The sequence below is a fragment of the Nicotiana attenuata genome, unplaced genomic scaffold (assembly GCF_001879085.1).
Source record: "Nicotiana attenuata strain UT unplaced genomic scaffold, NIATTr2, whole genome shotgun sequence".
Classification (NCBI taxonomy): Eukaryota; Viridiplantae; Streptophyta; class Magnoliopsida; order Solanales; family Solanaceae; genus Nicotiana; species Nicotiana attenuata.
The window spans coordinates 188,067-202,917 of record NW_017671376.1 but is presented as its reverse complement, the minus strand read 5'-3'; positions in this window follow the sequence as shown (position 1 = coordinate 202,917).

Below are 14,851 nucleotides of genomic sequence, written 5' to 3'. Positions count from 1 at the left end.
AGCATGCCTATAGGAGATAAAATCTATTTTTACGAGTTAAAATCAGTGCTACGCTTAGAAATCATGTCTATAGGTCTGTAACTAATAAGCTCGTAGAAATCATGCCTATAGGATCCTGTTATGAACTCAATCGTTATTGTGAATCACTTAGGCAATGTATCTATATGACTTAGTAATTTTGGGTTAATAATTGTGACATCGGTGCTTGAGGTGCCCAAGTTCAGGCTGAATAAAATCAGTAGGCAAACAAAATAGGTCCTAATGCTCGCCTTAACAAAGTTGTCTCTGCACTCAGTTTTCTCACATAGATATCCTGCCTATAAGAATTCTAACGCACCCGATCTCTGGTGATGTAAACTGGTTATATGAGTTAATTGCTCTAGGTGCCCTAACGCACCTTAATCTGTTAGGTAGCGACTCTTCCAATACCTTACCCTCTTAAAAAAGGAGTTGTCCCAGAAATGTCGAAACCCGATTTTGCGAGAAAAAGAGGGCGCGAGAGTGGATAGCGTGAAGGCTGTACAAAGGCTAACATGGTGAATAGCTGCTTTGGGCTGATTCATTTCGAGGTCGTCAGATCGAAGTCACCATTTCTTTTCCTTGCTCAAAAAGAAAAAGGATTTCGCATGGACCCTGGAATGCCAATGAGCTTCGGTTGAACTAAAGCGATACTTTTCGAGTCCGCCTTTTCTTCACACCCCGAAGATAGATGAAAAACTTTACCTATATTTGGCAGTGTCCGAGATAGCGGTAAGTGGGGTACTAATTCGAGAAGAGCAAGGTACGCAATTCCCTGTTTATTATGTAAGCGGAACTCTAGGAGATGCTGAAACTAGATACCCTCATTTAGAAAAATTAGCACTCGCATTGATAAGCGCATCTAGAAAGCTAAAGCCATATTTTCAATGTCACCCCATATGTGTATTGACCACTTACCTCCTTCGAAATGTTTCGCATAAACCCGAGCTGTCGGGCCGGCTGGCCAAATGGGCTATCGAACTTAGCGGATATGATATCGAATATCAACCTCGTACCGCCATCAAGTCTCAAATCTTAGCTAACTTCGTGGCTGATTTTACGCCGACCCTCGTACCCGAAGTGGACCCTTTTCATGGACGGGGGTATGGACCCTTTTCACGGACGGTGCCTCGAATGTGAAAGGGTCCGGGCTTGGCATTGTCTTGAAACCACCCGCGGGTGATACCATTAGACAATCTATCAAAACTTCTAGATTGACTAACAATGAGGCCTAGTATGAGGCCATGATTGCAGGTCTCGAGCTAGCTAAGAGCTTGGGAGCAGAAGTCATCGAAGCCAAGCCGATTCTCTATTTGTGGTAAACCAAGTAAACAAAAGTTTCGAAGTTCGAGAGGATAGAATGCAATGGTACTTGGATAAGCTACAGGTAACTTTGCACCGCTTCTAGGAGTGGACTCTGGATCATGTGCCTCGAGAACAAAATAGCGAGGCCGATGCGCTTGCTAATCTAGGATCCTCGGTCGCAGAAGATGACATCGTCCCGGGGACTGTCGTCTAGTTATTGAGGTCTGTGGTTGAAGAGGGTCATGCTGAGATAAATTCAACAAGTTTGATGTGGGACTGGAGGAATAAGTATATCGACTATTTAAAGAGTGGAAAACTCCTATCGGACCACAAAGAATCGAGGGCCCTACGAACCAAGGCTGCTAGGTATGCATTAGATAAAGATGGAAAATTGTACCGGAGAACATTCGACGGGCCATTGGCGGTATGTTTTGGGCCAGGGGACACCGATTATGTTCTATGAGAAATCCACGAAGGCACTTGTGGGAATCACGGCGCCGAGTCTTTGATTCACAAAATTATCAGAGCAGGGTATTATCGGGATAGCATAGAAAAAGATACTAAGGAATTTGTCAAAAAATGTGATAAGTGCCAACGATTTTCACCGATGATCCATCAGCCCGGAGAATAACTCCATTCAGTTCTATCCCCGTGGCCTTTCATGAAATGGGGAATGGACATAGTCGGACCCCTACCAACGGCCCCAGGTAAAGCTAAGTTTATTTTGTTTATGACTGATTATTTTTCTAAATGGGTGGAAGCACAGGCCTTCGAAAAGGTCCGAGAAAAAGAAGTTATTGATTTCATCTGGTACCACATCATATGCCGGTTCGGAATACCTGCCGAGATTGTATGTGACAATGGAAAACAATTCATCGGCAGCAAGGTGACGGAGTTCCTTGAAGCACATAAAATAAAGAGGATCTTATCGACACCATACCATCCAACTGGAAATAGACAAGCCAAGTCAACAAACAAAACTATCATTCAAAACCTGAAGAAAAGGTTGGACGATGCAAAGGGGAAATGGAGAGAAGTTCTACCCGATGTCCTTTGGGCATATCGAACAACATCGAAGTCTAGCACGGGGGCTACCCTATTCTCTTTAGTATATGGCTCCAAGGCCCTTATCCTTGTCAAGGTCGGAGAACCCAGCGCCAGGTTTTGACATGCATCGGAGAAGTCAAATCACGAGGCTATGAATACTAGCCTCGAACTATTAGACGAAAAACGAGAAGCAGCACTTGTTCAGATGGCCGCGCAGAAGCAAAGGATCGAAAGGTACTACAATAGAAGGACCAATCTTCGACATTTCAGAATCGGGGACTTAGTTCAATGAAAAGTCACCCTCAATACTCGAGACCTGAATGAAGGGAAACTAGGTCCGAATTGGGAAGGATCGTACCGAGTCCTCGGAGTTGTCGGTAAAGGATCTTACAAAAATAGCACGATGGAAGGTGAATAACTGCCAAATAATTGGAACGTATCATTACTCAAACGATACTACTGCTAAGGTATGAATTTATCCTTTTGTCCATTTGAGTTTAAAACTAACTCGTTGCAGATTTTTGATCAAAGCTATCGGAGACACCCCTTTTTTACACGAAGGCCTTAGGTTCTAAAGCATGTGTTGCACTCTTTTTCCCTTAGACCAGATCTTGTCCCAAATGGGTTTTACCAGCAAGGTTTTTAACGAGGCAACAACTATATGCTACCTAAGGAGAACTCAACAGTATCCAAGGCTTCTTTTCATTCAACCTCGAATACTGGGGGCATCACCCTTGGAGGTCATATTTTCGAAGAAAACACTTCACGCCTAAGAGGGCCTCGATAGGAAAACTTTGTAATAGGCCAAACGATTAGATGGACCGTGTCCATATAGAATAGTCAAGCCCCGACGGCAAAACATGTACGCATGTATCAATCATTTGAAGAAGCTTTCTGTTTATATCAAAAACACTTTGTGTCTCAAAGAAGTCTACTATTACATGAGCTCTACACTTAAAATCCTACGGGAAACGGCTCAAGGGCCAAAGAACAAATGTGACCCCGAGATACTCGAGGACTATCATCGATAGTCAGCACATCCGAGTCATCAAAAACTCGGACTCATTAGACCTCAAAGAGGCAGTCATCGAAAACTCGGACTCATAAGACCTCAAAGAGGCATCCCCTAGAAACAAAGGCCAAGGCCAATATACTCGGGGACTAACTTCTTGAACAAGTTCGAAAGGTTATTGTTGGCCCAAGTTCAGATGAAGTTTTGAAGATTGACAAAATGAACTCAGTCATGAACTAGGTCCATCATGTGAGACAGACACAGTGTTGACATACTTATACATGTGACATACGTGTGAAGATAAGTCTCAAGGGTCAGCAACAATATCTTCTGAGTTGATCGAAAAGGTTGCATAGGATAAGGAGTTGAAGTCTCCTTATGTGAAGAGAACTACATCCGGATCAAGAATAAGGATTGGAGTTTGAATTGTTCTAGGACTCGAATTTGATGAAGGATCAGCAATTCGAGTTTTAATCAAACTCTGATTACTAACTCTATAAATAATAATGATTGTTCTCTTTTACAGGGATTGCACAAACGCAGAAGTGAAACTAAATTGAAGAGCAAAATAGCAAGGCTTTTTGCAAGCAATTTACGTGAGATTCAAGTGTGCATTCCTGAAGCTACTTGGACAAGATAGAAGAACCAATTCCATTGTGTCTTTCTTTTATTCTAGTTCAATTGTAGTAGGTGTTTTCATATTGTACCTTTCAGCTTTATCTAGAAGCAATTGTAATAGGTATTTTGAGTATTCAAGCTAGAGTTAACTTGAAAGTGTCGCAGCAGTTGAGGCTGTGTGCCACACTGGGATTAGAGTTTAATCCTTAGGTTTACAAGAGTTTTGTAAATGCTGTTTTGGCTCAGTAATTTTAGTGGAAGTTTGGGAAAATCCTACTGAGTAGTAGGTCGTGGTTTTTCACCTTTTGAGCCAGGTGTTTTCCACGTAAAAATCTCTGTTTTCTTTATTTTATGCACTCTTAATTCCGCAAACAGTTATAGTAAGTACATCTAAAAGAACCAGGTTCTTCTAGTGCGAAAATTAGGTACCACACAAATTACCCCCCCTCTCTTGTGTGGTATTGACGCGTAGAACATCAATTGGTATCAGAGCAGGTTATCCTTGAAGAGCATAACACCTTAGGAGAAGATCAACAATGAGTGCACCACCTGGGAACTGGGAAGGGCAATCCACTGCCAGGCCTCCACTTTTCAATGGTTAGTACTATTCTTGGTGGAAGAACAGAATGAGAGATCACATTATAGGGGAAGATTATGAACTTTGGGACATAGTCACTGATGGTCCCCTAGCAACCACTAAGAAGAATGCTGAAGGAATTGATGTGCCAAAAACAAGGTCTTATTGTACTGCTGAGGACCTGAGGAAGTGGGAGAAAAATGCTAAGGCTAAGAATTGGCTTGTATGTGGTCTAGGACCAGACGAGTACAGTAGGATCCAACGCTGTACAACTGCTAAGGAAATATTGGACACTCTGCAAGTGGCTCATGAAGGAACACCTCAAGTGAAAAGATCAAGAGGAACACTTCTGTATTCTTAATATGAGAATTTTACCATAAAGGAAGGAGAAACTATCCAGGAGATGTATACTAGATTCACCACTTTGACAAATGAACTTGAATCTCTTGGAAGGATTATCCTTGAAGAAGACAAGGTTGAGAAGATTCTGACAAGAGTTCTGCCAGTAACATGGGAAAGCAAAATCACTGCCATTCAAGAATCCAAGAACATTGCTACCCTCAGACTGGATGAACTAATTGGAAATTTAACTACCTATGAAATGAGGAGACAAACCATGAAGATGGATACTCCCAAAAAGGAGAGAAGTTTAGCTCTTAGAATTGCTGAAGGTGCAGATTTGGAAGATGATGAAGTGGCTATGATCACTAGGGATTTCAAGAAGTACCTGATGAGAGGAAAGGGTTCTTCAAGAGGTACAAACTTCAACAAAACAAGAGCTCCGGAGAAACAGACAAATGAGGGATGCTACAAGTGTGGTAAGACTGACCGCATGATCAAAAACTGCCCTCAATGGGAAATTGAGTGGAAGAAAGAAAGAGCTAAGGACCTCCAATTCGACATCCGGACAAGCTCCTAAGTGAAGAATCACTATACGGAGCTATTGGAACTGTCAAAAATCCATTTGGAGTCATCTACACAAAGGCCAAACTATGGTCAACCCTTTCAACTTAAAGCTCCGACTTAGAGACTATATGTCCCATTGCACTCTGGAACTCACCCGAAACCAAAGCCGAACACTCTCGGAAAATCACATAACTACAATATAACATAGAGGAAGAAATAAATAGGGGATCAGAGCTAAACCCTTGACATGCATCCCGCATTAACGATGCACAACTTACCAAAACCTTCACGAACGCGTCCCAATTCTCGCGAACGCGATGCACAATTTCACAAGTCATTGAAAGACTCTTTGGGATTGTGAACCTTCCCTCACAAATGCGTACAAGGAAACCATATATAGAAAAATTAGCAGTCCAAGAAATCCAAAATGAGCCGAACATGATCCGAATCACACACGAGGCCCCAAGACCCCATCCAAACATACGAACAGGTCCTATAACACAATACGAACTTAATTTAAGCCTCAAATCACATCAAACAACATCGAAATCACGAATTGCACACCAATTCAGCCTAATAAACTATTGANAGAATTCACTCTTTATCAAATGGATGTCGAAAGTGCCTTCCTGAATGGCTACTTAAAGGAAGAAGTGTTTGTGAAACAACCCCCATGGGTTTGAAAGCAAAGAATGTCCTGAACATGTGTACAAGCTGGACAAGGCTCTTTATGGACTCAAACAGGCACCAAGAGCATGGTATGAAAGACTGTCAAAGTTCCTACTGGAGCATGGGTACAAGAGAGGTAAAATAGATAGTACCTTATTCTTAAGGGAAAAAGGTAAGGACCTTCTTGTTGTACAAATTTATGTTGATGACATAATCTTTGGGGCCACCACTGACAAGCTAAGCAAAGATTTTGCAAAACTAATGGGAAGTGAATTTGAAATGAGCATGATGGGTGAGCTTAACTTCTTTTTAGGGTTGCAGATCAAACAAAGCCAAAATGGAACCATGATTCATCAGCAGAAGTATACAAAAGAACTAATCAAGAAGTTTAAAATGGAGGATTCTAAAGAAATAGATACACCTATTGCAACTGCCACTAATTTAGATATTGATGAACCTGGTTCATCAGTTGATCAGAAGTTGTATAGGGGTATGATTGGTTCACTCTTGTATCTTACTGCCAGCAGACCTGACATTGTTTTCAGTGTAGGGCTATGTGCTCGTTTTCAGGTAAATCCAAAAGAGTCTCACTTGACTGCTGTTAAGAGGATATTGAGATATCTGAAAGGCACTACTGAATTGTGTCTTTGGTACCCTAAAGGTAGTAATTTCAATCTAGTAGGATATGTTGATGCTGACTATGCAGGTTTCCTAGTGGATAGAAAAAGCTGCTCAGGTATGGCACACTTCCTTGGTTCATGTCTTGTATCATGGGCTACCAAGAAGCAAAATTCAGTAGCCCTATCTACTGCTGAAGCTGAGTATGTAGCTGTGGCTTCTTGTTGTGCTCAATTACTATGGATTAAACAACAATTGGTAGACTTTGGAATTGAAGTGGGATGCATACCAATATTTTGTGATAACACTAGTGCTATAAGTATGACAAAGAACCCTGTTCATCATAAAAGGACCAAGCACATAGATGTTAGACACCACTTCTTGAGAGATAATTATGAGAAAGGATTAATCTCAATACAATTCTGTGCTACTGATAAACAAATAGCTGACATCTTCACCAAAGCACTGAATAGGGAAAACTTTGAAAGGAACAGGTTGGAATTAGGGATGATTAAGATCACCTAAAAAGGAACCAGTTCAGAATACGAAAAAAATGAAAAAAAAAATCATCACATTTTTGGTTAGAAGTTCTGACTTTATGTAAATATCTAGACTAATTCTTACTCAGTCTCATACTCTAATTAGTATACTCCTGTGACGTGTGTTTATATTAATTCATTGATCTCTTACAAAGGTTTTTTTTCTATTCTGATATATGAGGCATAATCAAGAGAAGTTCTACTTGAAGAACCTGATTCATCAGTATATGCTCATGAGAAAAGGTCAGGTATGTTTCTATACTTTGCACAATTAGAAAAATAAATATTCCAATTATGAGCATAAGCCCTATTCTAACCAAACTCCTAAAGATATAACCGTTGAGCATTGAACCAGTTTCATTCTCCTAGAATTCTAAAGAAAACGGGACTATTTTCTAAAACCAAGCGTCACCTATTTATCTTAAAGAACGGAGTCATAATGGGATTAGACTCTTGATTGACCACAGCAAAAAGGCTGATGTTACTGCACCTAATCATACTCTACTTTAAATACACTCCACATACTCCCATTCTAGTCCATAACCGTCATTAAGCCTTAAACCTCAAATAATCATCCTTCTCTCTAAAAATCTCCAAAAATCCCCAAAATTCTCCAGAAAGTCTTCACCATGACTACTCCTCAAGAAAATCCAGGAACTCCCCCACCAGTATCTCCTAACACATCCTCATCTGCACCTCCTAGCGACGATCCTAAACCAAGATTTCGCCGGCAGAAAATGTTAGCAAGAAAGACTGTGGCTACTGGTGCTCTGAGAACGGCTCTAAACGAAAAACTGAGGGCCAGCCAGAAAAAGGAGAGCTTTGAAAAGGAATTATCTGACTCGAGTTCTGAGTCTGAAGCGTTTTTTTCGCAAGCGATGGAGAAGAACGTGGGTCTTCTGACTCAGACAAGAATCAAGAAAACCCTAGGGAGGTAAATACATGCTATGTTTTTTCTGATATAGTTGAGAAGGTGGGCAATAGGTTTGTGTTGGTGGGTTCTGTGAGAGATGTAAATGAGGGAGAGTCGAGTAGAAAGGGAAAGAAAAAGAAAGATAACATCCTTGCTATTTGTGGAGGAATAGAGGAGATTGGCAACAAGCCAGGGGGAAGTGAAACTGGGGAGGCTGCTGAAGGCCTTGTACACCTGAGTGAACAACGAGATGAACCTGGTTCATCTGTGGAAGAAACCTTGGCTGACATTCTGAAGAAGGTCAGGGCAAGATATGATCCCAAGAAGCGCAAAGCTTCTTCTCAAAAGGCTCCAACCGCCTCTAAGCCAACAAAGAAAAGCAAGGTGTCATCTCCTAAGTCTACTGTCCCTTCAGTACCAAAGGTGAGAACGTGGGTCTTCTGACTCAGACAAGAATCAAGAAAACCCTAGGGAGGTAAATACACGCTATATTTTTTCTGATATAGTTGAGAAGGTGGACAATAGGTTTGTGTTGGTGGGTTCTGTGAGAGATGTAATTGAGGGAGAGTCGAGTAGAAAGGGAAAGAAAAGGAAAGATAACATTCTTGCTATTTGTGAAGGAATAGAGGAGAGTGGCAACAAGCCAGGGGGAAGTGAAACTGGGGAGGCTGCTGAAGGCCTTGTACACCTGAGTGAACAACGAGATGAACCTGGTTAATCTGTGGAAGAAACCTTGGCTGACATTCTGAAGAAGGTCAGGGCAAGATATGATCCCAAGAAGCGCAAAGCTTCTTCTCAAAAGGCTCCAACCGCCTCTAAGCCAACAAAGAAAAGCAAGATGTCATCTCCTAAGTCTACTGTCCCTTCAGTACCAAAGGTGAAAGCTACTAGAAGCAGGGTAAAGCAAAGTGAGGCTGAGTTGCAGAAAGCCTTAGAGGCAAGCAAGAAAAAGAAGAAGGAAAAGCGAAAAGCTAAAGTTGTGGAAAGTTCTGTGGCTGCAGAAGAAGAGGAGGAGGAGATGGAATTGGTCCATCAGGAAAGAGGTACAACTGAGGAGGTTCCCACTCCTACACCAAAGAGATCCAAGACTTCTACCAAGAAGTCTTCAGAATCTGTATCTGCTGAACCCTCCCTGGCAAAAAGAACCAGGTCTGCAGTCAAAGGAAAACAAGTGAAAGTTCCTGAAGAAGAAGAAGCATGGATTGGAGAGGAAGAAGAAGAGGAATCTGAAAAAGAATAGGACAGATTTGTCCTTTTTGGCAGGAGAAAGATATTGAAAGGAAGAATTCTGAAAGACCTGGAGGAGACAGGCATGAAAAGATTGGTTGATGCCCTGAATGCACAGGGGTGGAAGGACATGGTTCTTCAACTGGATGGCAGGCTGGCAAGGAAAGAGCTGATCGAGTTTATGGCAAATGCCACGGTGGTGAATGGGGTTGTTACAAGCTTGGTGAGAGGAGTAGAGATGCAGTTTGATGCACCTAAATTGGGCAGAATTCTAAACATACCCTGTGAGGGCTATGATGACTATACTAGGCAAAGGTGGCCTTGTCTAAATTCTCTCCCTTCTGCTCTCCAAATCACCAGAAATTTCTGTGAGACCAAGTCTGCTAAAGAAGTGCCTGAGGCTAGGTTTGTGCAAAAGAGTGAGATGGAGCTTGAGCACAAGGTGCTCCTTGAGTTTGTAAACAAGTGTTTGCTGCCCAGACAGGAGAGAAGGCACACTGCAAATTATATGGACCTGGTCCTTCTGGAGTGTCTTGTGAGAGAAAAGCAGATTAACTGGCCTGCTTTCATTGTCAAGCTGCTGGATAGAGTCATCAATGGCTCCAAGGCCCATGCCACACCTTATGGGTTTATACTGACAACTGTCTTGGCCAAGTTAGATGTGCCATTGAAAAGTGGGAGATGGCCTCCAGCAAAGAGCACTTTGGAATCAAAACTCTGCAGGCTTGTGACTATCTACTAAGTGTAACCCCAGTTGAACCTGGTTCATCCTTGAAGACTCCTGTGAACAGCAAAGTTAGGGCATTGGTTCTAGAGTGTGAAACAAAAGATGCAGAAATTGCTAGGCTCCAGGCTCGCATTGCTGAACTAGAAAGTGAAAGAAATGGCCTCAAAGCTGAGCTAGCAAAGGAAAAGGAAAAGAGTGAAGGGATGCTCCAAACAATGCTTAATCTTCTTCAATCCCAACCCTCTAGTTCCTCCAAGCCCTAGAACCAGTTTAGAAAACCCCTCAGTGACCCAGATTTGGGACTTTTCTCTATTTTTTTTGGCTCATGGTTGGATGTTTGTTTTTCTTTTTGTGGTCTGTTTTGTAGAAACACCTCCTAATCAATGACAATGTGCTTTGTTTTCTCTTGTTCCATGAAACTTCTGATCTTAATAGCTAAATTTCCTGTGAAGTTGATTATTGATTAACTGAATCATGTTTTCACTTGCAGTTGCCCCAGTGGCCATGAGTAATAATTAACATCTGGGATTCATATAATAAGCAACTTTTCGATGATTCCAAAAGGGGGAAGAGATATTATGCTTTACTTTGTATTCTGATAATAAAGTGATATTTATAACCTGATAAAACCTGGTCCTTAATGATAAGTTAAATTAAAGTGTGATATTTAAGCTGAGTTCCACAGGGTCTCTGATCAATAAAAGCACAGAGTTTTCATCATCAAAAAGGAGGAATTTGTTGGCCGAAGTTCAGATGAAGTTTTGAAGATTGACAAAATGAACTCAGTCATGAACCAGGTCCATCATGTGAGACAGACACAGTGTTGACATACTTATAAATGTGACATACGTGTGAAGATAAGTCTCAAGGGTCAGCAACAATATCTTCTGAGTTGATCGAAAAGGTTGCATAGGATAAGGAGTTGAAGTCTCCTTATGTGAAGAGAACTACATCCAGATCAAGAATAAGGATTGGAGTTTGAATTGTTCTAGGACTCGAATTTGATGAAGGATCAGCAACTCGAGTTTTAATCAAACTCTGATTACTAACTCTATAAATAATAATGATTGTTCTCTTTTACAGGGATTGCACAAACGCAGAAGTGAAACTAAATTGAAGAGCAAAATAGCAAGGCTTTTTGCAAGCAATTTACGTGAGATTCAAGTGTGCATTCCTGAAGCTACTTAGACAAGATAGAAGAACCAATTCCATAGTGTCTTTCTTTTATTCTAGTTCAATTGTAGTAGGTGTTTTCATATTGTACCTTTCAGCTTTATCTAGAAGCAATTGTAATAGGTATTTTGAGTATTCAAGTTAGAGTTAACTTGAAAGTGTCGCAGCAGTTGAGGCTGTGTGCCACACTGGGATTAGAGTCTAATCCTTAGGTTTACAAGAGTTTTGTAAATGCTGTTTTGGCTCAGTGATTTTAGTGGAAGTTTGGGAAAATCCTACTGAGTAGTAGGTCGTGGTTTTTTCACCTTTTGAGCCAGGTGTTTTCCACGTAAAAATCTCTGTGTTCTTTATTTTATGCACTCTTAATTCCGCAAACAGTCATAGTAAGTACATCTAGAAGAACCAGGTTCTTCTAGTGCGAAAATTAGGTACCACACAAATCACCCCCCTCTTGTGTGGTATTGACGTGTAGAACATCAGTTATCGGGAAAGTCCAAGTGACATACCCGAAGGCTTACGACCATATTAAAGACTACGGTCATATAAAAAGGCTACGGCCGTAACAATGCGGCTTGGAGACGTCCGACTTTCGCCATAAATTAAAGGCCTTCAAGCACTTTGAAAAAACCGGTTAAATCAGGCTACCCTCGGCAAAAGCAAAATATAAACGGCATCGATAAATTCAGCCCTCGAATAATTTAAAGGCTTCGATAACATCAGCCTTCGAAAAAAACCTCAAGAGGTATTCGATTATGTTTACACAAACAAATTACTAATAGGTTTCCGATTTGTCGAACCTTCGGAAAACCCAATGCGTACGAAAAACACATGCTAAGGCATACAAAATTTTTCACTAAGTCTTTTAGCTGAAAAGAGGGAAAAACTATAGCCACATTAGAGGCCGAATCGGCCCAACTTATAGAGCCTAAGGGCCGATATATAAGAGCCTAAGGGCTAACTTAAAGAGCCTAAGGGCCGATATATAAGAGCCTAAGGGCCAACTTAAAAAGCCTAAGGGCCGATATATAAGAGCCTAAGGGCCAACTTAAAAGAGCTTAAGGGACAAAACATATAGAGGCGAGACCTCGTTCTCACTCAACTCGGACTCAAGAGTCCCATTGTTCCGAGCTCACATCAAATTGACTTAAGCTTAGCTTGAGGATTACCTAAGACCTTAAGAGGCATTATGTTGATCAATAAAAAACCTAAGGGTTTCTTATGTGCTGAGTCCAGTACTCGGACTGGTCATTAGAGTTATACAATAAAATTCTTCACAAGTGAAGACGAAACGAAATTCAACAAATTGGAGATAAAGCAAAAGGGTTCTTTATATTCACAAAAGATGATTTGCAAAGTGTATTTACAACGACCACGAGGGGCCCTTACACAAAAACAAAAGAAACGAAAAAGAACCTAATCTATTTCGGGGCTACATCCCCGAAAGCAACATCCTCAGAAACAGCACCCTCGGGAGCTTTATCTCCGGGAACCTCCTCCTCCTCGAGGGCTCCTTCTTCACCTTCCCCGCCCTCGGAGCCACTTGCAACGTCTTCATCATCAGAATAAATGAGAAACCGAGCATCGGTTTCCATCGCCTTAGCTTGGGCTATCTCTTCAGTGAGGTCAAATCCTCGGGCGTGCATCTCTTCGAGAGTCTCCCTCCGGGCTTGGAACTTAGCCCAATCATTACTCCATTTTTCCCGGTCGGAGGCCTCCCTTAGCTCCGCTTGAACAACTGCGGCGTCCCTTAGGTATATTGCGATGGTCTTATCAGTCGTAGCCTTCGTCTTCTCAACTTCAGCTTAGCCTGTGCAGCTTCGGCCCGGGCTCTAGCAAGCTCCGCCTCTAACTCCTCAATTTTCTTAGCCTAGGTCAGACTCTTCACTTTAATGCCTCGGAGTTGAGTTTCAGTATGGGTCAGTTGGGCTGTAACAGCTTCCTTATCGACAGCAAGCCGATCCATGTTCTTTTTCCATCAATGGCAGTCAGCCTTAACTTGGTCACCCTCGCCCCGGAGCTACCCAATCATCTCCAACTTCTGTTGCAGCTGAGAGTTCAAAGTATTAGCCTCCGAAGTAAGGCCAAGAATACCATACTCTGTTAAAATCACAGTTACCTGCTCATCTAGCTCGGTCTCGTTTCCCCGAGCTTTGGCCAATTCAGCCCGAAGGTCCTCAAGCTCCTCTTCCTTTTGGCTTCAGAAAAGCCTCAGGGCCTTCTCTTCACCCGAAACCTTCCTGAGTTTGGCCTCACATTGGCTCAGCTCAGCTCTAAACTTGACGATGGCCTATACATGATATGAAGATATAGTTAAAAGAAGGGAAGAAGAGAGAAAAGTACAACAATGAAAGTTAGTATTTACCCGAGAGAGGAGACGTTGAGCCTCTTCGAAGAGGGTGTATGTATCGTTAAGGTCAACAGCATCGTCAACCCCGGTGAAACAGTCCCGTAAAGGGTCTTCTTCGAGGACCTTGCTCGGGTCGGGTATTTGCAGAGCCCGAGTATCCTTTATTGTCTCATCAGAGTAGGATGGCAGAGAAAGTGAGTGACCCATTGTCACAGCCCCGAGATCCTCACTCAGGGCGCTCTGATTAGCTTCGGCCCTTTCAGCACTTGTCCTCTCCGGTGTACTTGTTGAAGGACGAGGTACGACCTCGATCTCGGGGGACTCGAGGGCCTTTACCGAGTCTTCCTTTGGAGTTCCTTCATCGAGAGGCAAGGTATCAGGTTCGGAGGACTTGGCGGCCTCGGCTGGTTTCCTAGTTCGAGGTATCCGCGCCGATTCTTCACCTTCGTTCTCCTCATCTTCCAAGGGTTGAAGTGTTGAATCCAAGTCCACGTGAATAAGTTTCTCCTCGGCTTCCGAGTAGGGGCCGCTTTATCATGGGTATCTTCGGGCTTCGAAGCCCTCTTTCTTTTGTTGTCTTTCCCCGATTTCGGAATCGGGGACTCGATCCCAGGTGGGGCTGGCCTCATTTCGGAGACATCTCTGATGCCTGCACAAGTAAACATGAATGAGATGACATCACTAGTAAAAGAAAGGTATCAAAGTTTGGGAAGAAAATTTACCGTGATGTTTAGCCTCCCATTTACCCCTCGATAAATCGCGCCATTTGCGCTTTATCGTACGAGAGGTGACAACTAACTTTCAGACCCACTCCTCGAGGTCAGGGACAGCGTGAGGCGTCCAAGCAACAGCTGCAGAAAAGATAAAATATTACAAAATACAGAAGCAGAATGTGAAGAAGTATTTGTTAAGAAACTCCACTTGCGATTAAAGTTCCATCTCTCCGGGGACGGCATTTGGTCCCTAGGGATAACATTCGATGTCCTTACTTTGATGAACCGGCTCATCCAGCCTCGATATTTGTCTTCATCATTACTAGCAAAGAAGGCCTTCTTTGTTCGACGTTGCAGCTTTATGAGCCCTCGAAACAGCTGGAGCCGATACAGCCGAATAAGATGATTGAGGGTAAATTCCAACCCCTCGGCCTTTCTGGAA